Source organism: Ambystoma mexicanum, chromosome 1q (assembly GCF_040938575.1).
Source record: "Ambystoma mexicanum isolate Mex_15411 chromosome 1q, UKY_AmexF1_1, whole genome shotgun sequence".
In the NCBI taxonomy this organism is placed as follows: domain Eukaryota; kingdom Metazoa; phylum Chordata; class Amphibia; order Caudata; family Ambystomatidae; genus Ambystoma; species Ambystoma mexicanum.
The window spans coordinates 72,938,888-72,954,639 of record NC_090922.1 but is presented as its reverse complement, the minus strand read 5'-3'; the positions used below and the strand labels follow the sequence as shown (position 1 = coordinate 72,954,639).

The following is a 15,752-nucleotide window of genomic DNA, read 5'->3' as shown; positions in this document are numbered from 1 at the left end:
ATGGAGATGTGAGAAAATCATGTTACCTTAATAGTGTTGCATGTATAAAAACATACGTTGTGAAGCTCACAAGGAGCGGGGCGTAACGTGGTAGCGTGCAAACAGCCGCTCTGTTATTGAAGAGATTGCGTTATCTGATGGAAAGATAAGGATCAAGGTCAGTATAGTTTAGAGACTGTAGAGTAGTAGAAATAAGTTTAGACCGACGCGATCGCGTCGCTTACCTCCGTGCACACGGAGCAAGAGAGAGCCTCTGCGTACAGAAGCCGATTACTGAAAGCGAGTTGCCGTGTTAGGAGGTCGCCTAGGAAACCGCTCTTAGTAAGGACACGTGACTGCCGCGGCGCCATTGGGCGGCCGGAGTTCACGAAACAAAGGTGCAGAACAGGGGAAAGCCTGTACAGATACGAAAAATATACAATTTAGGGGTATCTTAGTATACATGTCTAATTAAAAATTATATTTAGCCCCAAATCTAAAAAATGGAAAAACTACATGGAAATAGAAGAAATACTCAAGAAAACAGCTCGAGAAAGAAGATCTCAGAGTAACAGATGCTGAGCAGCACCAGGTCCTCAGCAAGGCCATATCTGAAAGGAAAATAGGTAAACAAAAGTATAGAAAGCTGGATCATGCATGTTAGTGGCATTACTAAATTGAACAATACAAGCTAGTGGCATTACTAAGGTGAGGTAGGCAATAACATATGGAGTAACAAAAATTGGAATATCAAGTACATATGGACACATGTAATCCAAAAAGGCAATTCGTGTTACATAACCCCGCTGTTTGCTCTACCGAGCCTTGCCTCCCCCCCCTTGGAGCAATGAGTAAGTCCAACTCTTCAATGTCCCCCAAGGGCTCAAATCGGTTTGCCAAACCCAATACACCCCTTCTTTCACTTGGTTTAACCTCCACCCTTTCTATCAAAGCCTTCCCCCTCACCCCTTATACATTGAGGTTCTCAGGCTCGGGGTGTGGTGTAAACGGGGCTGGTTGGGGTGGATAAAAAGCAGCTAGGTGTAAAAAAGCACTATTTTGGGCAAAGGATTTACGAGACCACCACTCTGGGTTTAGAGAAGACACTAGATAATCCAACATAGATGGGGCAGTCATAGAGACTACCACACAGTCCCCCTCCGCCCATTTTGTTTCCTTCTCTACCCAAGCTATCCTTCTTGCCATCAGGATACCTTGCGGGCTAATCTTCATCCCTGGCAAACGCGTGTTTATCCATTGAGAGGTTTTGTTTATGAGGGAAATTGTGGATTATGTAATACCCTGTTCTAGGCAGGGCAAACATGTAATTACTCCCACCAAAGGTGCTGCTTCTGGGAGTAAGTTAAAGACTGCTTGTTGTGTGAGTTGACCAGAGCCTTTGCAAATTGTATGAGACCTTACTGCAGAGGCGACTCTTAGGCCCTTGATTCCCAGCCATGCGGGGCCCACTGTGGAGGTCACCTTCTGGCAAGTATGGACAGGAGATGGCCTGTGGTTTCAATTTAATTTGGTCTTTCACAGGGAGAGTATTGACAGTATTTAACAGCGAGGCTGTTGGACTTATTGCCACTGGCCTTGTTACTAAGGGGGTGTTTCCTACTTCCATCAAACATTTAATTTCAAAAATGTCTTTTTTTAGCCCTCTGATTAAATCGTCTATGATACAGAGCAATGTGCTCAGAGAGTGTTTGAGGGAGGTGATTCTAGAGAAGACAGGTGCCAGCTTTTTGTCCAGTACCTCATCAAATATTTTAAAATCACTGGAGACTGAGTCCAGTGAATCATTCACCAAGATGAGAATCCCCAAATCTACCACCTACCCCAGCCCTGACCTGGCAGCATGTCTCTCAGACTTTGAGTGCTGGATGATGGCTTACCATCTCCTTTTGAATCCAGGTAAAACAGAGATCATCGTATGCAGAAAATCTGCTCTATTTCCCCACCCGACTCCTTGGCCACCCTCACTCGGCCTGCCACGCGACCAGTGCCACTGTAAAGAAATGTGGCTGAACAATCAACTCAGACTTAACTCTGTCTCACCACATCAACAATACTTCCAAAGCCTGTCACTCCACCTTAGAATCCTGAAGCGTATCTTCCCTTACCTTACCTACTCGAACAGACTGGTTGCAATTATGTCCATTGTCATGTCCACACTTGACTATGCAAACTCCCTCCATCTGGGTGCACCCGCTTACCAGTTAAACGCTCAATGCGTGTTTTTCCCCAATCCACTTCTCGATGCTACAAAGCAGTGAGGTGGCAAATGTTTTACTGGACCTATCCATGGGGGTAATATATGATTGTTTCGGGAATAGAGGATACACAGGTGCTGTAAATCCCCCCAAACAGCACCATTATGATGTCCGCCCATAATTCCGGGTTGGCTCTCATGACCATATTGGAAACCCTGTCAGGACAGAGCGGTCTAGATTCTTTTAGCTTCCTGATTATCATGATTAAATCCTTCCTGTCAACCTCAAACTGCAACGGTGCCCGCAAGCCAGAAACTGTGGAGGAGTATGCATTACATTTCCCAGCAATTAAACTCTCCCAGGTCTTCCCAACGATAACATTAGTCAAGGCTTTCTCTGATTGCTTGCCTTTATCATAAAAAATATGCCATGTTGTTTACAATCATTCCTTTTTATAGTTGCATAAAGATTCTGCCAAGCAAATTTGGCAGTGGACATATGATGGCGTTTGGTCCAATTCCTGTACTTGTTTTTGAAATTCCTTACCGTGCTCCACTTACTCAGATGGTGAATGTTCAATTGGGAAAGTTTTCTAATTTCTTGTCTTGACTTGCATTTTTTTGCCAATTATTGCCTTATCATATTGGGGACTATGCTTTCCGTTTTCTCTAAATGATGGACCTTTTATCCTAATCAGAAATAAACTACTGACAGATCTAATCCAGCTTATAATATTATCTGGACAATCATAATTTTCATACACTCTACCCAGGGATGCCATATGTGTAGTTACAGCTGCAAGATTTCTGTCGGACCAACCCACACGGGTTAGACCGTTATTCACATGAAGCGCACCCACCCTGCCAGTTTCACAAAGGATAAGATCATGGAGACACCGCGTAATATTCAGAATAGCATGCTTACTATGCTCCAAAAACTTTACCAGCATTTCTTTGGCAATAGAACACATTTTCTCACTCCCCAAAAAATAGTCTAGCGTGGAGTGATTATGCCCCATTCTCCACGTGGCCGCAGCTGGGATGTCCCCAAGGGTAACCCCATTCATAATGCATCACAAAAAACTCTACCCACCTAGCGTCCACAGCAAATGATTTAACTCATCTATTAGCCACAGTATGCACTGGTAAGACCCCCTTCTCTGCTGTCACCCCTCTCTGATGGCACACGATCTATACACAAGCAATTCAAGTCCCTCTCCCCGAAACAAAATATAAAAATCATTGTGTCCAGATCTAAATGCTGCTAAAGTCTCATAAATATCGATCTGAGTGGCCTCAGTTGATCCTGAAAATCTGCTCTATTTCCCCACCCGACTCCTTGGCCACCCTCACTCGGCCTCCTCCCGCGACCAGTGCCACTGTAAAGAAATGTGGCTGAACAATCAACTCAGACTTAACTCTGTCTCACCACATCAACAATTCTTCCAAAGCCTGTCACTCCACCTTAGAATCCTGAAGCGTATCTTCCCTTACCTTACCTACTCGATCAGGCTGGTTGCAATTATGTCCATTGTCATGTCCACACTTGACTATGCCAACTCCCTCCATCTGGGTGCACCCGCTTACCAGTTAAACAAACTCCAAAGAGTACAAAACGTGGCTGCCAGACTTATTCTCATTTTGGGATGAAGGGACTACATCTCACCAGCTCTCTGCACCCTACACTGGCTCCCAATTGGACGCAGAGCCACCATCAAATTCCTATTTATTACCTACTGAGTGGTGCACAAAGCAGGCCCCAAATTCCTACAAGATAAGAATACGCCTTACCACCCGACTTGCACCCTTAGTTCAAGCACTGTCCTCCTCCTAGTGGTCCCGACCTCCAATTCGTCTAGGATCGGAGGGTCAGCCTACTCAACACCGATGACAACTTTGTGGAATTCACTGGCTCCCTGCATTAGACACAGTGAAGTCTATATGGCCTTCCGGAAGGCACTCAAAACCGGGCTCTTTGCCTAAAAACACACATGGGAATGCAGTGAACCACCCAACCTAACATCACGACCGACACATGGCGTGGCAACATGCTGATTACAGTCCCTGTCATAGACCGTCAGGCCTGACGCTATCTTACTCCACTGCCTGGAGCCTTTGCCCAGACTTGAAACCCGAATCGTAGTGGAACTGTGACAGAATTCTGTACCTGACAGAATTTTTTCATCACCTCATCTGCAAGAATTCTGTACGCTTTGAAGCCCGAAGCAATCTATCACAATTAATCAGGGGTGATTGTGCTAGACCCGTAATGCAAGCATCAATAACATTTATGAGCCTGGTCAAGGTTATGCAATTCTGCACTACACAATCAGCCCACGAAGGCACTTGCCTGCTAATTCTACGCACCTAGAAATCCAAGAGCAGAACTAGATACCTGGGGCCGTCTAGCAGTTAACCTGCTTATCACATCTACCATTGAATGTATATAGCAGAACCACCCACCTGTGATCTATCTAGCAGAACTAGCAACCCAAGCACTAATAGCACTTATGAACTTGATCATTGCCCTACAAATATGCACTATGCTATCAAACCAGGAAATGGCCACGCTAGCTAATCCAACACACCTGGAAATCGCTGTGGAGAATTATATAGCAAGGAACATTCTAGCACTTATTCTTGGCTAAGCCCAACTATTTGGGAATGTCCTAGTAGATCTACCCATCAGGGAATCTATCTAGCCGACCGAGGACGCTGCAGGCACCTGTGCATTAACAACATGGGTGGTGACAGGCAGATCTGTCCCAAAACTCATCAGTCCTCGCCAAAACAATCTGACCCGTCAAGAAACAATGACCTACCACGCGCTCAACAGGCACTGGAAGCTGAATAGGAACAAGGTTCCCCTGGAAAACACACAGACACTCAAACACACCAACTCTTGCCTCTGCACCAACAAACAATAGAACGCAGCTACACCCCTTGATTAATTCGGCCTAGCTGCACACATACTTAAACACCTCCAAATTCACCTCAACATTCTTTAGAATGCAGCTATACCTCTCAAAGTTCGGCCTAGCTGCACACATAACTTCAATCTAAAACAACCATCACCGCCAGAATACAGATACCATACTCCATTGGTCTTGCTGCACACATTCTACTGATCTTACACAATAACTGCATCACATCTAGCTATAGAATGCAGCTACACAACACCTACTGCACATTATCTGCACACATACTGAGTGCACCGAAGCACGTTGTACTACAGTACTCTCTCTACTGACCTGGACTGCGGTCCACGTGGGTGTTTAACCCACAGCGCATTGGAATCATAACAATGGTAAAAGGCGCTATACAAATGCCAAATAAAATAATATTTGGTGCACGCAGGTCTCGCCAAGCTACTTATACGTTGATTGCTCCTCTTGAACAGCAATCTTGACACCTATTTACTGTCTTATCTATATATTTGAGCCCCCTGGGTGTGCAGCCCATCCCTTAGACATTATTTTTCAAATTCACTCATAAATAGGTTCTCGAGTGATGGTGCAAAGCTCTTATTTTTGAGTGTAACTTCCAAAAATGATTTCAACATTTTTACATGATAGACACATGAAGCTGATTTACCCCTGAAAAATAGTCAATAGGACCAGAAAAAAGTTGTTTTGCCATGCAACCCAATCTGAAATCTCAAGTACATGCATTGCCTCTCTTACATAAAAATTGTGTTTAAAAATGTATTTCGTCTACATACTTGGGCATGTGTTTCTTTTACCCATACAATAGGCTCCATGAGTGTGCCCACTTGATTGACTCCTGCATCTCTGTGTCGCAGCCGCCCTACGACATGGGGTTGAGCTCCATGAATGTGACCACTTGATTGACTTTTGCATCTGTGTGTCCCAGCCGCCCTGCACCATGGGGTTAGGCTCCATAAATGTGACCACTTGATTGACTTTTGCATCTCTGTGTCGCAGCCGCCCTGCACCATGGGGTTAGGCGCCATGAATGTGACCACTTGATTGACTTTTGCATCTCTGTGTCGCAGCCGCCCTACGACATGGTGTTGAGCTCCATAAATGTGACCACTTGATTGACTTTTGCATCTCTGTGTCGCAGCCGCCCTACGACATGGGGTTGAGCTCCATGAATGTGACCACTTGATTGACTTTTGCATCTCTGTGTCGCAGCCGCCCTACGACATGGGGTTGAGCTCCATGAATGTGCCCACTTGATTGACTTTTGCATCTGTGATTCGCAGCCGCCCTGCAACATGGGGTTAGGCGCCATGAATGTGCCCACTTGATTGACTTTTGCATCTCTGTGTCGCAGCCGCCCTGCACCATGGGGTTAGGCTCCATAAATGTGACCACTTGATTGACTTTTGCATCTCTGTGTCGCAGCCTCCCTACGACATGGGGTTAGGCTCCCTGAATGTGACCACTTGATTGACTTTTGCATCTGTGTGTCGCAGCCGCCCTGCAACATGGGGTTAGGCGCCATGAATGTGCCCACTTGATTGACTTTTGCATCTCTGTGTCGCAGCCGCCCTGCACCATGGGGTTAGGCTCCATAAATGTGACCACTTGATTGACTTTTGCATCTCTGTGTCGCAGCCTCCCTACGACATGGGGTTAGGCTCCCTGAATGTGACCACTTGATTGACTTTTGCATCTGTGTGTCGCAGCCGCCCTGCACCATGGGGTTAGGCTCCATGAATGTGACCACTTGATTGACTTTTGCATCTCTATGTCACAGCCGCCCTACGACATGGGGTTGAGCTCCATGAATGTGACCACTTGATTGACTTTTGCATCTGTGTGTCCCAGCCGCCCTGCACCATGGGGTTAGGCTCCATAAATGTGACCACTTGATTGACTTTTGCATCTCTGTGTCGCAGCCGCCCTGCACCATGGGGTTAGGCGCCATGAATGTGACCACTTGATTGACTTTTGCATCTCTGTGTCGCAGCCGCCCTACGACATGGGGTTGAGCTCCATAAATGTGACCACTTGATTGACTTTTGCATCTCTGTGTCGCAGCCGCCCTACGACATGGGGTTGAGCTCCATGAATGTGCCCACTTGATTGACTTTTGCATCTGTGTGTCGCAGCCGCCCTGCAACATGGGGTTAGGCGCCATGAATGTGCCCACTTGATTGACTTTTGCATCTCTGTGTCGCAGCCGCCCTGCACCATGGGGTTAGGCTCCATAAATGTGACCACTTGATTGACTTTTGCATCTCTGTGTCGCAGCCTCCCTACGACATGGGGTTAGGCTCCCTGAATGTGACCACTTGATTGACTTTTGCATCTGTGTGTCGCAGCCGCCCTGCACCATGGGGTTAGGCTCCATGAATGTGACCACTTGATTGACTTTTGCATCTCTATGTCACAGCCGCCCTACGACATGGGTTAGGCTCCATGAATGTGACCACTTGATTGACTTTTGCATCTCTGAGTCGCAGCCGCCCTACGACATGGGGTTGAGCTTCATGAATGTGCCCACTTGATTGACTTTTGCATCAGTGTGTCACAGCCGCCCTACAACATGGCGTTAGGCTCCATGAATGTGCCCACTTGATTGACTTTTGCATCTCTGTGTCGCAGCTGCCCTGCGACATGGGGTTGAGCTCCATGAATGTGCCCACTTGATTGACTTTTGCATCTGTGTCGCAGCCGCCCTACGACATGGGGTTGAGCTCCATGAATGTGCCCACTTGATTGACTTTTGCATCAGTGTGTCACAGCCGCCCTACAACATGGCGTTAGGCTCCATGAATGTGCCCACTTGATTGACTTTTGCATCTCTGTGTCGCAGCTGCCCTGCGACATGGGGTTGAGCTCCATGAATGTGCCCACTTGATTGACTTTTGCATCTCTGTGTCGCAGCCGCCCTACGACATGGGGTTGAGCTCCATGAATGTGCCCACTTGATTGACTTTTGCATCTGTGTGTCACAGCCGCCCTACAACATGGCGTTAGGCTCCATGAATGTGCCCACTTGATTGACTTTTGCATCTCTGTGTCGCAGCTGCCCTGCGACATGGGGTTGGGCTCCATGAATGTACTCACTCTGAACTCTTTTTTGCACTTTGCTTGTGATGTAGTTACCTCTGCACGTTTCTCTATGATGTAATCACTCCATGCGCTTCCTTTCTGTAACCAGAAGCACTGTAACCAATCTCTTAAGCATAAGCGCCTAGATACCTCTGGGTTTTGTGTGCTATATAAATAAATACATAAAAATACCACTGACAATGGGTCTGACCTCTGATAGATTTTTCAATATCTTGTGTATATTAAGAAGAAAATATATCATGAGCCCTTTAGGATGATCCCATATTAGGAAGGAATGTTCATCCTCAGAAGCCCTCTCCCATGGCATCTGATGATGAGATCTTGGACTTTTCCTCCAAGAAGATTCGCAATCACAACAAATTTAAGTTATATATTGGCATTAATATGGACTTTTCTAGATGTATTCCACTGATACTTCTAAATTAGATCATTTTTCAATAAATAGTTATGCACTCCGTATTCGGTGCAATCCTTGATATTTTCAAGATATAATTGACAGGTATGGGCAGAAGTGTAATGATATTTAAGAATATGCTGAACTTCAATCTAATAGTGCAAGACTAGAAATGATACAGAAGAGCTCTTTTTTTCTTTCCATACAACACTGAAAACAAATGTTAATACTATTGTTTTTTGACAACATTTCATAAAAGTATTAATAACTAATGTGTTCTTCATGTCGCTCCACTGTTCCTCTCCCTTCTCCCTCTCTGCATTGATTCACAACATGCCGTCCCTTCAAAGCGAGGATACTTTTATGGCTATACGGAAACAAACCAATGTTCATATTGCAAATGTTTCTTATACGATAAAAGCCACGATGAAGCCAAAGTATAGGCGAAAATATAGGCGAAGCACAGGCATGTGCACAAGTGTAAGCACAAGCTCGTTTTTATGTGGCGCCTTGAAACACCATTAGTTGTACAGGCGCCTTACAAATATTCGATAAATAATACGTGCATACTGAAAAATTGATTTCAGTTGTTGGCCGATTTACTAATACTATTAGAACCTACCATCCTTGCGGCCGATTCAGCAGTTCAGCTTTCAAGGGCGGGTGATGTGAGGAAAATAGGGCTTTTGAAGAAAAAGCAACAGAACGCAGTTACAGTTTAAAGCGGGCTCATCATAGGAGCGATGTGCCAGGTGCAGAGTTTCCGGAGACATGGGGATCAAACGTCGAGCAGCAGTTTCACAGCAGAGGAGGTGGCAAAGCACGGCGTTTCTCCTGCCGCAGCTTTCCAAGCCGCAGGCTGAGCCTAATGGAGGCATCGGGTGCTCAGAGAAAAGCTTCAAATCAACGCCTGCAACTCTGGCTGAGGTGAGGAACGACCCTGGAGTGGGTCTATGGGGGTGGGGAGGCGGGGTGCAGTCACCCAAGTGGGGAAATGGCGAGAGCCAAGGGATTTGCGTTTCCATCTCTGCCTGGGTCCTATTCCTGTCTGCATAGGAGGCCACTCCAGAAGTGGGAAACCTAACTGCAGAAAGCCTCCACTCAAGAAGGCCCTTTATCAAGGAAATTCCTCTCTTGAAGATCCAGTGAGCGCTACCGAGGATTTCTAGCAGAGCAGTCCGCTCACTCCTCACACTTGATATTTTATCATTCTGCAGGAGGTCTTAGGCTAGACTGGACGTCAGACACAACCGATTTTTGGTTTTGGTGAGTTTTGGTGGTGTAACCACCAAATATTACCAACACATTGTACTGTATAGGACAACGGGGAGTTTGGGAGCAGTGTATGGCGTTGTCATAACAACTTGCAAACGCTTGGCAAGGACATGCGTGCCCTTGGCAAGCAAATGACCAAAGCACCAGCTGGGCCTTTTTTTCCCCAGCTGCTTTGCTTCGTTTTTTTATCCATGTGCTTCCGCCATTTTGTGTGCTTTAATAAGTTCCTCAAGAAAGGAGCGCACACGTTAATTTCCAATGCACAAAGTATACATTCCTATTGTACTACGTGGATGTGATCCAATGGTGGTGTGTTTAACGTATTTTCGCAAAACTGGAGTAGTGTCACGTCACTTGTTATGTGTGACTTTCTATGCTCGAGATGCGGAGGGCAGCCATTTGCAACGCTTTTCCCTGGTGGAAGGCCCGCGTGTGTAATAATGCAGTGCCGCCCACTGCACCAGAAAGCGCCGGTGCCTCTTGTCATCACCCCTACTGCGACACTACTGTCTCGGCAAGTCTTGTTTAGAAATGTTTGACCTGCTTTGAAATAGACCGTCGGTGTCGTTCTCCATTGCATTCCGGCTGCCATCGAGATGCCTGGCAAACATTGCACTCACAATTAGCAGCAGCAAAGCAGCAGAGGTGCAAGAAGACTGCGGCTCTCATTTCTCCTCTGGTCCAGGGGTCACGCTGGATGCGCCCAGGTTCCCTCCATGCAGCAAGAACTGGGTGCCGGCTCTTGAATGCTTTCCAGGCGGCAGCCCTCAGTAGGAAGCACAGCAGGTTCCTTCAGCGAGCTCCGTGCTGGCGCCCTCTCCTCGCCTTCCCCCGTTTCTTTGTTTTTTTTTTAACGCTGTACAGCCCTTCTTCAGTCACGGCATTGTTTTTGGGACTCGACCAAGCATTAAAACAATCAGAGCCAGGGGGAAAGTTAAACTCTGGCTCCAGTTCTTGGGGTGCATTCATTAAAGCATCTTGTTTGAAATCTGGGAGCGGCCACATTCAAACATTGAGGGTCTGTTCCCGGGCAGGGGGGCGAGAATGCTATTCCCAGTACCCCTTTGACAGGCTTCTCGCGTGGGCACAGTCTAAGGTGATTCATGTAATCCGGCTCATCCAGCAAATGCCCACCTAAGGCGACGTACATTTTGTTCGTGCAGGGTTGGTTTCCGTGCCTACCTTACCCAGACGGAAGCAAGAGTCAGATGAGAAGAAACCCTGCATGCCACCATTCATTTGTCATTGACCCACTTGTGGCAAGCAAGTCTGGCAGTAGCTCACCGCACTGAATCATTTGGAAAGAAAGCTCAAGGGGTTAAGCGCTCACTGCTGAGATTTGTGTTTGTGATCTGTGGGTTTTATCTTTTGGAGGTGGCTAAATGAGTACAAACTTCAGTTGGGTAATAATAATTGCATATAAAAATGTTCTGCGTAAAGCGTGTTGCCGATTACATAGGGTGCTCTCTGCAGGTACCCCTACAGTACAGCCTGTACGCCAACTACAATTGATTATCTGCTAACAACCAATTGAGCATTCACAGCCTGTGATGTGAGGGGACTCACACAGGGGGGCAAAACAGGGTACGTAGTGTATCCTGGCCCAGAGAAGCTTGGCGTTTCTCAAGAGATGGGAAGGAAGGGCTTGGATTAGACTTGTGCATTAGACAAGTGCATTAGACTTGGATTAGACTTGTGCAGAGAAAAGTCAAAAATCACAAGGGACCATTGCCCGAGAAACCGAATGATGAGTATCTGTGCATTTTTGAATGAGTGGATGAAATCAACGTTGGGTTGTTGTATCATTATTGTTGCATACGTGTGGCACCATATACCCAGGAAGTCACAAGATATGGCCCATTACAGCTCTCATATGCCAGATATTATAATAGTTTGCCAGGGCACTTGAAATGCTCACACAATATGCCATATGTTGCCATAATTAGTCCAGGTATTCTCATCAAACACTAGTTATTGAAGTAAAACGCCTGGATACTCCCAACATATCTGTACATGTATCATATGGGTAGTTAGTCCTATAATGAGCCCCGGTAGACCGTCCCCCAAATAGTACCATAATATGCCCATGTACAGGCCACTGTAAATATATGCCACAGCATTGTTATAATATAGATTTGGGACATCCTCTGCCTTGTTATCTACCCATAGTATAACAAGTAGTGTCCTGCCATTGTCAAATTTTACACCTGTCAATCCGGCATGTTTATGATGCTGGTATTTTTAGTAGGTACATGAATACCTGATACTCTTCATAAACCTACAATTCGGTTTTTATAAAGGAGTACATATCAATTGTGATCCTTGTTTTGGCCGTTTTCAATTGGCCTTGTTTCATTTCTTTTCTATGCCTTTTTTGTATACATATAAATATCGTATCAGCTACAATATTTACTTGGGGTGCTACATTTTTGAAACTCCCGACAGTTGATGAAGACATTTGTGCAAAAGCATAATGTGAAACAATATTAGTACATCTAATTCCAAACCATTGAGAACAATTTAGAACAAGATTTTCGGTGAACATTTTTTAGAGTTCATTGTTCATAATATCCGGAACATATCATGACCAATCCTGGGTTACAATTCAGAAAAAAGATTTTCGTATTTAACAATCAACAGTTCATTATTCATATTGTCAAAAACATATCATGAACAATCCTGGGTCGACGTCACTATTATTAGTGTTAAATGTAGCTGGCAGGGCTAGACTGCCCCACCAGGACAACAGGATGTTCCCCGGTAGGCCTCTGGGCATAGGGCCTCTTTGGCACAACGGAAGGATACAGAGGATCTAATCACATTGCGAACATTCAGCCAGCCTAGGTGGTTTGCATTGAATTGGCTTCCGGATGCTAGGGTTGTTGTAGTTTGTCCTAGACCATTGACGTTTCGGCTGATGATGTCAGCACCTTCATCTGGGCCTTTGGTTGGTTGGCTCTTATTGGCCTTCCTGTTCTTGCGGCGGTGCTAAGTTCAGAGGGGGAGGTGGCAGGGACGTCATTTCACCAAAATGCCAGGGGTAGCGGAAGTGACATCACAGGACCCTTCACCCCCTGGTGACATCACAGGAAGTGATGTCATTTGACCCCACCACGAAGTGAAATCACGAGAAGCGACGAACACGACGTTTCACCCATTGACAAAACAGGAAGTGGCATCACATAGCACTGTACACTACGAAAAATATGGTTACGATATCACTATAATGCGATGTACATTTCATAAAAGAATGGATCGCCATATTTTTCGTTCAGATCAGTGTGTATAAGCCCATATTACCAAATTACTGTGAATGCAAGGAGACGTCCATGACCAAATGATAATGATGTGTTATTATATAGCACTTACGCCTAAGCACTTTATATAGAAAAAATATACACCCAATATCACCCAACCTGTGTTGATACTCATTCATCGACCTCAGAAGGATGAAAGGCTGAGTTGAGGCATTTAAGAACAGACTAAATCGGTCACCCACCCCCTGAAAGGTGCCTGAAGTAATCCTTTAATGAGTCTAGCAATTATTGTATAGAATTCCAGAAAGACACATTATTTGGTATTCCTAATCTTTCTTATTTAGGGTCAGTGCTGAAAGTGTTAGACTTGGGGCACTCCTATTCTTAGTTTTCTTCTTTTTTTAAGGGGCCTGAACAGGAAAGCCAGCCACTCCAGAAGTAAAGAGCCACATGGTCCCGGCCACAGCCCAGGAGCTTGCACTACAAAAAAAACAAAACAAAAAAAAAAAAAAACATAGTTTTTTTTGGAGGTCGCAAGGGAGACCACAGAGGTCGCAAGGGAGACCACAGAGGTCGCATTTGCAACCCCTAAATTACGTCCCTGGGAGGTGGCCTTTCTGCTGATGTGTCTCCAGTCCTCCGGCGTGTCACTTATGGGGGAAGTGTTAGTTCATTGCGCTTGAGGCTGGTTATGAGAGGACTTTGGAAATGGTGGTCCCTTTGTTCCTGTCTTCTTCGATCAGGCCGATAAGCTGGCGTGTCGTCTCTGCAATCTTATTGTGGTATGTTCCGGAGGGTCCTAGGTTCCAGTGTGCACCTGTGCTTCCTGTGTTTGACTGCAGTTGTCGTGGCAGCTCGAGTAGTGGTCTAACACTATTTAACTATTGACTGCAAAAAAAACATTCACCGGGGGTGTGGCTTGGAACGCCAGCAATGCAGACTATTCACTAAGAGCCTCTGTTTAAGCTACAAGTCAACAGTGATATTTGCACCTATTGGAGCCGTGTTATCTAATCACAAGCAGAGGCGGGGGAAGCAGAAGGCCTGAGGAATAAGCCAAACAATTTATAGGAAGAATCAGCACCCACAAGCCCCGATAAGCCCGAAGAAAGCTGGAGCTCACTCCCACTGGCAGTTCACAAGATGGCAGCCGCCACACAAAGCAAGAAATAAAATGTATACCTCCCTGGCAGCCACCAAAAGCAATGCTGATGGCCCGCTGGGTAGAAGGGATGATGCGGAGCCTCCGCTCCCACCCCAGTTTGTGGTAGCAGTGAGGTGTGTATAGAGGCGGAGTCTAAGGAGGCCGGCAAATTTGAATGCAGTGTAGTACCAGCAGCACAGAGCTTCCCGACAAGGAAGGAGAAGGGACACAGGAGCCGGCACACAGCAATGCTGAAGAGGTGGCAGAAAGGCTGTATGGCGGAAGTCCCTGGCCACCCAGCAACTCGCACAGAAGTCCGTAGCCCTTTCTCGCTCCCTCCCCCAGCCTACAGCGCTCACCCAGAGCGTAAAAGACAGCCTCTTTCCCTCCAAGAGATCCTAAAGAAGCGGACACTTCAAACCCCACGCACACAGCAACACAAATTGGGACACAGGGGCCAGTACAACGGAGCCCTGCCTCCACCATCAGCACAGTCACCCCCCTAACGACGGCGGTCTGGGGTCACCCACTGGCAGGCTAATAGCAAAGAAAAAAGGGGGTGAAGCCACAAACAGAGCACTCTGCCACTCTACCACGCACTGGGAGAACCTCCGCAAAGGAAAAGGGGTCGAAGCTATAAATAGAGCACTCTACCACCCACAAGGAGAACTTCTGCCACAATATCTAAACAACAGAAACCCCATAAATCCACGGATATCACCACCGTGTTACAGCCACACGACAAGAATAAAAAGCCATAGTCTGGGCGATCCCTAGTCCACTCACCGGAACAACCAATGGGGCAATGGGCTACAAAGGAGGACATACAATCCCTCCTGGAAGACATAAAGTCAGAATTCCAAAATTGTATGATAGAAATCTCGTCCAAGGTGGAGGGCCTCGATAACTGAATGGGGGAGATAGAGCAAAGGGTCAGTGAAACAGAAGAACAAACCCTAGATCACGTAGCTCAGTTGGCGGACCTACAGAGGAAATTGTAAGCACTGGAGGAGAAGAACGAAGGCTTAATACTCAAACAAGAGGACAACGAAAACAGGGCCCGTAGAAATAATATACGCATTGGAGAGTCTTACACCCGGACACAAAAGACTTTTCCTTCTACTCACAAGTACACCATACCTCCTCTTGCATCAACCTCCTGCTAGCTATCCCCCAACTTCTCTCCTATACAAATGAGACACTGATAGGCGTAAAGATAGTCTCCGACCACTCTCCGGTAATTCTAACAGCTCAAATACATAATCGGCCCCCCTGAAACCCAAGTGGTCCCTCTATGACCCTCTGCTGAATGACATGGCACTTTGAGGCGCACTAACCAAATCCATCCACAACTATTTGAAAGAAAACCTCATTGGCCCCACTTCGGTCACCATGAGATGGGAAGCAATGAAAGCGGTCACTAGTGGGGAGCTGATAGCCC

The 15,752-nt window shown here is 46.3% G+C and overlaps 1 protein-coding gene across 1 annotated transcript in view; it reads right to left on the bottom strand.

Moving 5' to 3' along the window:
- Window positions 1-15,752, bottom strand: part of DBNDD1 (dysbindin domain containing 1) — a 327,904-nt gene that overhangs the window by 111,688 nt on the left and 200,464 nt on the right. The window lies entirely within an intron of this gene.